The 12,512-nt window shown below is 30.9% G+C and overlaps 1 protein-coding gene across 1 annotated transcript in view; it reads left to right on the top strand.

Moving 5' to 3' along the window:
• Window positions 1–12,512, top strand: part of TBC1D32 (TBC1 domain family member 32) — a 180,506-nt gene that overhangs the window by 119,343 nt on the left and 48,651 nt on the right. The gene's annotated exons all lie outside the window — the stretch shown is intronic.

The following is a 12,512-nucleotide window of genomic DNA, read 5'->3' as shown; positions in this document are numbered from 1 at the left end:
CAATGTTTTTCCTTTCCTCATTTTTTCATTTCAGTTAATATTTTTTCAGGTTTATTGGTCTTCATAGTCCTTTGTTTTACTTATTAGCTATCTTTAAAATTTTAGTTCCATTATTTCACCTTCAATTTAAAAATATAATCTTCGTTTATTAATTTACTACCTTAGAAGTTTTTTAGTTGTATGTTCAATTTATTAGTACTGTCTAAACAATACCTTCTGTCTCCTTTTTATCTTGATCTATTGAAATTAGATCCATCTTAAGTCAAAAATACACTTTCATGAAACTTCCCTTAACTATTCCATTAAAAATTAATTTTCACATAGAATTTCAGTGACACTGGTATATGTGAAGTGTCAAAAATATATGCATTGGATAGATACTTATTGGAAAATTTGAGGAAAACAGACAGTGGTGAGGTGTGAACTATTCCCAGTGGAAGTCATATTTTCTATTAATGTCTACTGATGAGAATTATTATCTTTTACATAGTTGTAATTTTTTTGATATAGTGAACAATTAATATTTCAAGATGCATGTTTTCTAAATACTGAACAAGATGGATTACTCAATGAACATTCATGTGTTTTCTGCCCTTCTATTATTTCCAAATTCTGCCAAATGGTATCTCAGATGTTAGCTTTTCAGCTTGTTTTCTGGGCATATATTTATAATGAATGTGAATTAAAATTCCTTAAAGGCTATAATTGATTAGTGCTACTCACTAGAAAAAACAAAATGGCTTCCTGTTGATTATTTAATATTTAATTTGGTTTTCTGTTGAAGTTGATATTATTGTTAGCCTAAGACTCTAGATATCTTCATGATTTATCACTGGTTTTGGTGGTGGTGATTGTTGCCCATGGGACAACATTGGTATTATCTATTTAATGCAAATAAACAAAAAAAAGTTTTTTTTTTTTAATATGAAAGGTATTCTAAAAGAAAGCCTGATTAAGTGAATTCAATATTTTCCAAGTTTCCTAAACTGAGAAATTGTCTTTTTTTAAAATGACAACTTTCCAAACCCTAAGGTAACTGAAATTAAAATAACTATACATCTGTTGTTGCTTCTCTCAGGATTTCAATCTATTATAAAATTTGCAAATCTAAAAAAAATAAATTAGCTAGAGTTTATCCCCTTCAAGATATGATAAAGTTTTACACATTTGTAATTAATTTCTTATAGTTATCTGCATAGATTTGATTCCATTCTGATATATTGGTTACCTTGACTGGGAGAAAGAAGAGTTTTTTTCCTTATATTAAAATTGTTAGTTAGAGAATAATAAATTAAATAGCTCTTTTGGAAAATTATTATTTTTCACCTTAAAATTCTTGGTAAGCAAATGTTTAAAACATAACAGGTAACATTTTTCTCTTCCTTGAATTCCAGTCATATATAACCAACTGCCTACTGGTCATTTCATTTGGAATGTTCTGGCAGTGTTTCAAATTCAAACTGAAACTGAATCAGTTATATTTATCTCCTTTCCTACTCTCCCACCCCCACTCCTCACATCTTTGAACTAATATATTTCTTTGAAAGGTACCAAGATGCCAATCTTATAATCATCCAGATTTATAACCTTAGAGGCATCCTTAGTTTTCTGCCTTGTTATTCTAATATATCTATTAATTTACCAAGTTTTCTCACATCTATGTCCCCTACTCTGTAAAGTCAGTCCCCTACACTCATATAATACAGCTATCATTCTAGTTCAGGTTCTCATTAGTTTTTATCTGTGACAAATCATCCTGAATCAATCTGTCCCTTCTCCATTCTGTTATTCCCTTAGCTACCAACCTGATCATTCTAATACTCAAAAAGTACCATGACACACTCTTATTCAGTAAACTCCAGTGACTCCCTTACTATCTTTAGAATCAATATTGGCATTTAAATCCCTTTAAAACTTGGCCTCAATCACTCTTATGGTATATTATTTCCTTTTGCATACACTGGATCCAACCAAACTGGCCTTCTTTCCTGGTCCTCATATGACAACACTTTATCCCTTACTTCTATGACTTTTTCCATTTACTGTTCCTCATGTTGAGAATTATTTCTTCCCTATCTCTATCTCTCAGAATCTTTACTTTCCTTCAGGTATCTCAAGATCTTCCTTCTACATGAGGCCTTTTCTATTTTAACAAACTGATAGTTTCTTTCCCCCTCCCCACTTTGTATGTTTTATATATATACCCAAATATTTCAAAAATAAAAGCAGAAAGAGTGTTTTGGCTCATTGTCTTCCTGATAAAAAGTAAAAAAGAAAAATTACCTTTCAACAAATATAGGCAATAATTTAGAAAAAGTTGATAAATATCAAAGGTAATTTCTTCTTCTTCAAATATGGATGTGTCCACCATTGGAAAAATTTGTCCTCACTGAAAATTTGTTTTTCTGCACCATAACCAAGTGCTAGACAGAATAAATTTATTTATTTTTCTTTCTCTATGTTCTAGTATATTGAGCTAAAAATAGAATAAACTGAAATGAGTGATTTTTACTGCATGCGAAATATCTTTCAACCAGTTTTGTTCTTCAACTATTGTAGATTAAATGCTTTTTCTTTCTAAAGAATATATTTTTTTAAAATTCCAGTATAAATTTTGCTTAAATTAGGTAACATATTAAATTAGGTGACATATAAAACACAGTATTTTAAGTGGACACTTAGAATTGTATTTTGCTATCCTTTTCATAGTGTCTTCAGGGAATGAAAAGTGAAAACTGATATTGTCTGACTTTACTAGTAAAAGTTTTTTTTAAATTCTTTTAGGAAATAGTTACTGAATATGGACTATGTGATAATATCTGTAATAGATCTTTGTTTTTGTTTTTGGAAAAGATTGATGACATCATGTATCTTGATATGTGGGGAAATTGGATTTAAGTGAAGTTTTACAAGGTCATCATCTTACTCTCTTTTCTTAAGTCATTGAAGTCCAGCAGCAGGCCAAAAGTCAAGATGACTGATGATGACCCAAGTTTCAATGGATCACTTTGTCATCTTTGGTTCCTAAACACTATCTAAACAGTCCATCAGTTACTTTCATGGTCAATGCAACAAATTGTTCTTATCCACTTATTCCACCTTGGGAAAATCTTCATGTGCCTGGGATAGTTGTCCACCAAATTCATCAATAAATTTGAGGCTGTCAGTTTTCCTCAACCTGATTTAGTCTGTTACAATCTGTGTAATAAACATTGGGAATACAAAGTAGACTGTGATCAACATTCTTTTTTTTTTTTTTTTCAGCACTTAAATTATATTTGGATACATTGTATATACAATTCAACTAGAATTTAATAAACATATACTTTATACAAAGAAAAATATCAGTCCTAAAATGGGTTTTTTATCTTTTTGAGTGATAGGACAAGGAATTTGGAGTAAGGAAGAGTTGGATTCAAAAACCTATATCCTCATCCCTGTTCCTTATTTCCAATTGCCTACTAGACAGTTCTACTTTCTGTCACCTGAAATTTCAATATGTCTTAAGTTAAGTTCATCAACTTTTTCCCCCAAATACATTCCCTTGTTAACTTGCCTATTTTTCCTCAATAATAGCATCATTTCTTGGGTTTAAAACCTTAGTATCATCTCTAACCGTATTCTTTTTTCTCATAGCTGACAAAATTATCAACTTTTTTTATTCTTTCAAAATGACAGTTAAGTTATATTCCTTCTTTACTTATTCCCTCTACCAATGCTCTGGTGTTGACTTTTAATACCAAGCAGTTGGATTAATCCAAAAACCTATCTTATGGGTCTTTCTGACCACAATCTATTCAGTTTAGTCTATTAAACCACTATCCAATTCATCTTCCCAAAACACTGCTTTTAACCTTGCTTAGAAGTTTTAAATAGCTGCCTATATTTTTATGTATCAAGTACAAATACTTCTTTCTAATTTTCAGTTGGACAGAGACAGTTTTTAATTCAATTCAACAAACAGTTATTGAGCAACATCTGTGTGTGAGGCATATGATAACTTGATGTCAATAAAAAAACTGATCTTGGAGTCAGTACTCAATACATCAATCAATTGCCAAGTATTTATTAAGCATATATTAGTGCTAAAGACTATTTTTTTTTAGGTTATAGGGATATGGGTATAAAGAATAAAACAATCCTTACTTTTGAGAAGCAAATATATACTCATACACATATACACACACACACAACATAAATATAAAGTGAATAATATAAGTGTAGACAAAGTAGTTAAATACTAAATAGATTAACAGCAAGAGTACTAGCTGATTATCTGGGTGAAAATCAAATCTTTCATGCACATGATAGTTCTTGAATTGTCTTTTAAAACAATAGAGAGATCCCCTTGAGAAGAAGTAAAGATGAAGTTCATTCATTCCAGGCATGTGGAAAAGTCAGTGCAAAAACAATGGAAAGAGATTGACTGTCCTGTGTAAAAAGAGGGAAGAGCAGTTTGACTGAGTTTGTAGAGTGGCAGTAAGGAAATGTCTAGTGAGATATGAAAGAGATCAGTGCCAGATTGTGTAACATTAATCCTTGCACTCGTTTCTGTTCCGATTTTTCCCCTCCCTCCCTCCACCCCCTCCCCTAGATGGCAAGCGGTCCTATATATGTTAGATATGTTGCAGTATATCCCAGATACAATATATGTTTGCAGAACCAAACAGTTCTCTTGTTGCACAGGGAGAATTGGATTCAGAAGGTAAAAATAACCCGGGAAGAAAAACAAAGATGCAGATAGTTCACATTCGTTTCCCAGTGTTCTTTCTTTGGGTGTAGCTGCTTCTGTCCATCATTTATCAATTGAAACTCAGGTCTCTTTGTCAAAGAAGTCCACTTCCATCAGAATACATCCTCATACAATATCGTTGTCGAAGTGTATAATGATCTCCTGGTTCTGCTCATTTCACTTAGCATCAGTTCATGTAAGTCTCGCCAATACTCTCTGTATTCATCCTACTGGTCATTTCTTATAGAACAATAATATTCCATAACATTCATATACCACAATTTACCCAGCCATTCTCCAATTTATGTGCATCCATTCAATTTCTAGTTTCTAGCCACTACAAACAGGGCTGCCACAAACATTTTGGCACATACTGGTCCCTTTCCCTTCTTTAGTATTTCTTTGGGATATAAACCCAATAGAAACACTGCTGGATCAAAGGGTATGCACAGTTTGATAACTTTTTGAGCATAGTTTCAAATTGCTTTCCAGAATGGCTAGATGTATTCACAATTAACTATAACTTCTTACAAAATAGATTTAATGAAATGGAAAAAGAAACCAACTCATTGAAAAACAGAATTTGTGAAATAGGGAAAAACCCAATGAACAAAACAACTTATTTAAAAGTTCAATAGGCCAAATGCAAAAGGAGATAAGCTAACTGAAGAAAATAATTCACTAAAAATGAACAAAAAGAAGTGAATGACCCAATGAGACATCAAGAATAAGTCAAACAGAATTTTTAAAAAAGAAAAAAAAAATAGAAGAAAATGTAAAATACCACATTGGAAAGACTGACCTGGAAAATAGATGTAGGAGAGGCAATCTAAGAATTATTGGACTGCCTGAAAACCATGATGAAAAAAAAGACCCTCAACATCATCTTTCAGGAAATCATCAAGGAAAACTTCCCTGATGTCCTAGAATCAGAAGGTAAAATGGGCATTAAATGGATTTACCAATCACCTCCTGGAAAAGACACCAAAATAAAAACTCCAAGGAATATTGTAGCTAAATTCCAGAATTAGCAGATCAAGGAAAAAATATTGCAAATAGTCAGAAACAATTCAGATGTCTAGAATCCACAATCAGGATTACTCAGGACCTACCAACTTCCACTTTTGAAGAATTAAATGGCCTGGAATATAATATTCTGAAGGGCAAAGGAACTTGGATTACAGCCAAGAATCAAATATCCAGAAAAATTAAGCATTATCTTTCAGGGGAAAAAATGTGAAACCAGGTGCATTTCATTTATTTCAGATGAAAAGACCAGAGCTGAACAGAAAATTTGATCTTCAAGATCAAGAGAACCAAAAAAAGGTAAAAAGAAAAGAAAAGAAAAAAAAAAAACTTGCTTTTAAAGAAACTTTCTTTTAGAAAGTTCGCATCCCTATTTGAGAAGATAATATGTTTAACTCTGGAGAACTGTGTCTCTGATATGGGTATACTTAGAGAGTGCAGGTATAATTTGATTTTATTGTGATGATATAAAAAATAAATTAGAGGAGGAAAGGAGATTGTCTTGAAAAAGAGGAAAGGGGAAGTAAAATGTGACAAATTACATCTCATGAAGTGGCAAAAAATTATTTCAATTGAGGGAAAGAAGATAGGGGGATGAACATTATGTGAATCTCACTCATAGAATTTGAGATTCAAATTCTCAAAGAGGCTATTAGATGTATTTAGCTCACAGAGAAACTTGTCTCAACCTATAGGGAAGTAGGAGAGGAGAACAGAAGTAGAAGGAGAAAAATATAAGAAAGGGGGAAGAGCTGTAAAAGGGTAGAGCTGTTTGAGGGAGGTGATGGTCAGAATCAAAATACTGAGGAGAAATGAAAGGGGAATAAGAAAATGGAAAGTATAACTTGGGGGGAAATAAGATGATGGGAAAAAACAGAGTTAGTAATTTTAATTGTGAATGTGAAGGGGATGAATTCTCTCATAAAATGGATCTGATAGTAAACTGGATTAAAAGCTAGAATCCTACAATATGTTGTTTACAAGAAACACATTTAAAGCAAAGTATACTTTCAGAATAAAGGTAAAAGGTGGAGCAGAATCTATTATGCTTCATTTGATCTTAGATCAAGCAAAAGCAAAAATGGATCGAGTTAAAAGAGATAAGGAAAGAAACTGCATTTTGTTAAAGGGTACCATACATAATGAAGTAACATTAATATTAAACATATACACACCAAGTATAGCATCCAAATTCCTAAAGGAGAAGTTAAGAGAACTGTAAGAAGAATTAGACAGCAAAACTGTACCAATGCAGGATCTCTGCCTTGCTCTCTCAGAATTAAATAAATCAAACCACAAAATTAATAAGAAAGAAATTAAGGAAATAAACAGAATTTTAGCAGATTTAGGTATGATATATCTTTGGAGAAAAGTGAATGGATTCAGAAAGGTATATACATTTTTCTTGATGATACATGTAACCTAAAAAAAAAAAATTGACCACATATTAGGACATAAAAACTTCAAAATCAAATGCAGAAAGGCAGAAAAGTAAATTCATCTTTTTCAGATTATGATGCAATAAAAATTGCATATAATAAAAGGCCAGAGAAAAACAGACCAAAAATTGGAAACTGAATAATCCAAAAAAATGAGTGGGTGAAACAACAAAATATAGACACAATTGATAATTTCATCCAAGAGAATGACAATAATGAGACAATATAACAAAATTAATGATATGCAGCCAAAGCAGTTTTTAGGGAAAGTTTTATATCTCTTGATACTTGCTTGCATAAAATAGAGATGGAAAAGATCAACTAATTTAGCGTGCAACTAAAAAAGTAGGAAAAGAACAAATTAAAAACCCTCAATTAAATGCTAAATTTGAAATTCTGAAAAAAGGGAGAGTAATAAAATTGAAATAAACTATTGAAATAATAAAACAAAACTAAGATTGACTTTATAAAAAAACTCAATGAAATAGATAAACCTTTAGTTAATTTGATTAGAAAAAAAAATTAAATTGTTAATATCAAAAATGAAAAGGGTGAACTTTTTGCCAATGAAGAGGAAATTAAAGCAACAATTAGGAATTATTTTGCCCCAATTTTATGCCAATAAATCTGATAATCTAAGAAATGGATGAATACTTAGAAAAATATAGATTGCCCAGATTAAGAGAAAGGATAAATTACTGAAACAATCCCAAAGAAATCAAAAAAGATAATAATCAGCTCCCTAAGGAAAAAAAAAAAAATCTCCAGGGCCATAGGGATTTACATGTGAATTCTACCAAACATTTAAAGAACAATTCCAATTCTATGCAAACTATTTGGAAAAATAGGAAAAATAAGTCCTACCAAATTCTCTTTATGGCACAGATATGGTACTGATAACTAGAAAGAAAATTATAGACTAATTTCCCTAATGAATATTGATACCAAAATCTTAAGTAAAATATTAGCAAAGAGATTACAATAAGTTATCCCCAGTACAATACACCATGACCAAATAGGATTTATACCAGGAATGCAGAGCTAGTTTGACATTAGGAAAATTATTAGCATAATTGACTGTATCAATAACCAAACTGACAAAAATCATATGATCATCTCAATAGATTCAGAAAAAGCATTTGACAAAACCCAACATCCATTCCTATTAAAAACACTAAAGTATAGGAATAAAGGGAATTTTCCTTAAAATGATCAGTAGTATCTATTTAAAACCATCAACAAGCATCATATGTAATGGTGACAAACTAGAACCATTTGCAATAAGATCAGGGGTGAAACAAGGTTGCCCACTATCACCATTACTATTCACTATTGTATTAGAAATGTTAGCTTTCGTAATAAGAGAAGAAAAAGAAATTAAGAAAATTAGAGTAGGTAATGAGGAAACCAAATTATCACATGTACTTAAGAGAATCCTAGAAAATCAACTAAAAAACTACTAAAAACAATTAACAACTTTAGAAAAATTCCAGGATACAAAATAAATCCATATAAATCATCATCATTTTTATATGTTACCAACAAAATCCAGCAGCAAGAGATACAAAGAGAAATTCCATTTAAAATAACTATATAATATGAAATATTTGGGAGTCTACAATCTCAAAACACTTCCCAAGCAAATAGATCTAATCAATTGGAAAATATCAAGTTCTCATGGGTAGGCCAAGCTAATATATCAAATATTATAATACTACCTAAATTACTCCTCTTATTTAGTGCCTTGACAATCAAATTCTCAAGAAATTATTTTACAGAGTTTGAAAAAATGACAAAATTCATCTGGAAGAATAAAAGGTCAAGAATTTCAAGGAAATAAATGAAACAAAATTCAAATGAAGATGGCATCGCTGAACCAGACCTAAAACTGTATTGTAAAGCAGTGGTCATCAAAATCTTTGGTACTGTTTAAGAAATAGAATAGTGGATCATTGGAATACATTAGGTTCACAGAACAAAATAGTCAATGACTATGGTAATCTAATGTCTGATAAACCCACAGAACCTAGCTTCTGAGACAAAAACTCACTATTTGACAAAAACTATTGAGAAAAATGGAAATTAGTATGGCAGAAATTAGCCATTGACCCACACCTAATACCTTATTCCAAGATAAGATCAAAATGGGTTCATGATTTTGACATAAGGAATGATCTTATAAGCAAATTAGAAGAACAAAGGATAGTCTACCTCTTAGATCTGTGGAGAAGGAAGGAATTTGTGGCCAAAGAATTAGAAAATATTATGGAATGCAAAATGGATAGTTTTTATTATATTAACTTAGATAAAGACCTTATTCTCCAGTTAATAAATTGTCAGGATATGAAGAAACAATTTTCAGAAGAAATTGAAACCATTTTTAGTCATAAGAAAAGGTCCTCTAAATCACTATTGATCAGAGAAATGCAAATTAAGACAACTCTGAAATACCACTACACACCTCTCAGATTGGGGCTAAGACAGGAAAAGATAATGATGAATGTTGGAGAGGATGTGAGGAAAACTAGGACACTACTACATTGTTGGTGGAGTTGTGAACTGATTAACCGTTCTGGAGAGCAATTTAGAACTATACCCAAAGGGGTATCAACTTGCATATCCTTTGATCTCCCAGTGTTTCTATTAGGCCTGTATCCCAAAGAGATTATAAAGGAGGGAAAGGAAGCCACATGTGCAAAAATGTTTCTGTCAGCCCCCCCCCCCCCTTTTTTATAGCAGCAAAAAACTGGGTGGATGTCCATCAGTTGGAGTATAGCTGAATAAGTTCTGGTATATGAATGTTATGGAATATTAGTGTTCTATAAGAAATGATAAGCAGAATGATTTTAGAGAGGCCTGGAGAGACTTATATGAACTGATGCTGAGTGAAGTGAACAGAAAGAGAAGATCATTATGCATGGCAACAGCAAGATTATACCATGATCGATTCTGAGGGACGTGACTCTTCTCAAGAGAGAGGTAATTCAGGCCAGTTTCAATGGTCTTGTGATGGAAAGAGCTATCTGCACCCAGAGAGAGGAGTGTGACAAGATCACAACATAATATTTTTACTCTTTTTATTGTTTGCATTTTGTTTTCTTTTTCATTTTCTCTTTTTGATCAGATTTTTCTTGTGCAGCATGATAATTATGGAACTATGTATAGAAGAACATGTTTAAATATATTGGATTACTTGCCAAGTGGAGGAGGAGTGGGAGGAAGGAAAGGGAAAAATTAGAACAAGATTTTACAAGGATGAAAATTATGTATATATTTTGAAAATAAAAAAAAAAAACTTTAATAAAAAAAGATGGGAATTGAAGAATAAGGTGGTGAAAGGCAAGGTAGCATAGTAAAGATATGGCCATTATATGATGTATACTCTTATTTCTGGGCAAGAAAAGATCACCTATCAGAAGTAAGGGATTTGGACTAGAGCTTAATAGAGATAACTCATGATGATGATTATAGTGATAATTGATAGAGCATTTTTTAAAGTTTTCAAAGTAATTTACATATATCAGCTCTTTGTATCCTCACAGCAATTTTTAAGGTAAATGTTATAGTTATTATTTTTATTTTGCAAATGAGGAAACAGAGACTAAAATAAGTTAAATGATTTACACATGATTATACAGTTAAATTAAAAAAAAAATTATATGGGACCTCTAAGAGAAAGAGTAAAAAATATAGGATTACCATGTTAAAGATTAGTATTGAACAATGGGACTGTACAGAAGTTAGAACAATTGTAAGAAATAATAAGAGTACAGAAAGAATATTCATTGAAATAGAGCCATAACAGTAGAATATTGTGAAATACAGGTTCAGTCTTTGCAGTACAAGTAGGGTAATCAAATTTGAAAGCTTCAGAAATGTTGTTTTTTAATAGCTATAATTTAAACAATCGTGATTGGAAGTGATGATTAGAATTTTTTTTTTTTTGTATATAAGCCCCTTAGAGATTGTTATATTTTGTGTTGTTTCTATATCCTCAGTGCTAAGCACGAAATTTAGCACATAGAAGCCACTTAATAACTTTGTTGCATTCTTGATTGACAAACAAAAATATTTTAAATTTAAATTAATGGAGCATCTTATGAATTACATTTAATTACCCTTTGATATATTAGTTATGAATATCCTTTAGGATATTTAGTTTTTTCTTTAATTTCCATTATATTATTGAAATGCAGATTGGGGAATCACTTGTATGAGGCTAACCATATATCTATATGAAAGAACCTCTTTTAATGACAAAATAAAATTGTGTCTATAATCCCCAGTAGAATATTGCAATAACCATTGCAGCTGCACAGGTGTAGGTACTTTGTGAAATTATTATTGTATCTTTTCCATACTGAAATGTTTTTAGTCTAATTAATTGGTAGATATTAAAACAGGATGATCTAATGTCCTTATTGTGTCTTCATGATCTGACTGGCACAGATACTTGATGGGAGGAGGATATTTACATATGCTAATTATCATATTTTTCCATTCCTTAATTCACATCAGGAGAAATCTTTTAGAGGCTAAGAAAAAAAAAATTCTCAGTAAATATACTAAATGTGATAAAACATGATACTCTTGTTCCCTTCTAGTTAAGGAAACAACATATTCTTCTAAATTCTTTGTTCTTCATAACCTCCCTTGATAGTTCTTGGCAATGATACTAGAATGGTTTGCCATTTCCTTATTTTATAAATGAGGAAATTGAGGCAAAAAAGTTTAGATTAAGCAATGGGCCCAGAGTCATACAGTCGTGTGAAGCTTGTTTTGAACACACTTTCTGACTCCAGGTATAGTGCTCTGTACCACCTCACTATCATCCTAAATTCTAGAATATTATATAAAGGATGACAACTTATAAAGAGTTTGTAAAGAATAAAGAACATATTTCAGATGTAACATTTAATAAAATTTAATCTTTGAGTATAGCACATAAATAGGAATATGGATTTTTAAAATATTTAACCTATAAGTTATTGAAATATTTTTGCTTTTAAATATTGAGATAAATGAACACTTTGTATTAGATTCTACTAAAAAATTTTGAATATTGTGGTATTATGCATTGCTAGATGAAAGTGCAATATTTTGAGATTGTTTTCATCTTGACATTTGTATATGCTAGAAAATACATAGCCCAGTAAAATAGAAAATAAGTCTAATATCGTCACATTTTATTTTTTATGTGATTTTTAAATGCCCTTTTATGATAAAAGTAATTATGTGAAGCTTTAGTTAAGTTATTTGAAAATAAAATGAGACATTTAGAATACAAATTCATCAGTTTTCAAAATTCTCTTTAA

The sequence above is a fragment of the Antechinus flavipes genome, chromosome 4 (genome assembly GCF_016432865.1).
Source record: "Antechinus flavipes isolate AdamAnt ecotype Samford, QLD, Australia chromosome 4, AdamAnt_v2, whole genome shotgun sequence".
In the NCBI taxonomy this organism is placed as follows: domain Eukaryota; kingdom Metazoa; phylum Chordata; class Mammalia; order Dasyuromorphia; family Dasyuridae; genus Antechinus; species Antechinus flavipes.
This window is presented reverse-complemented; position numbering and strand designations above follow the sequence as displayed.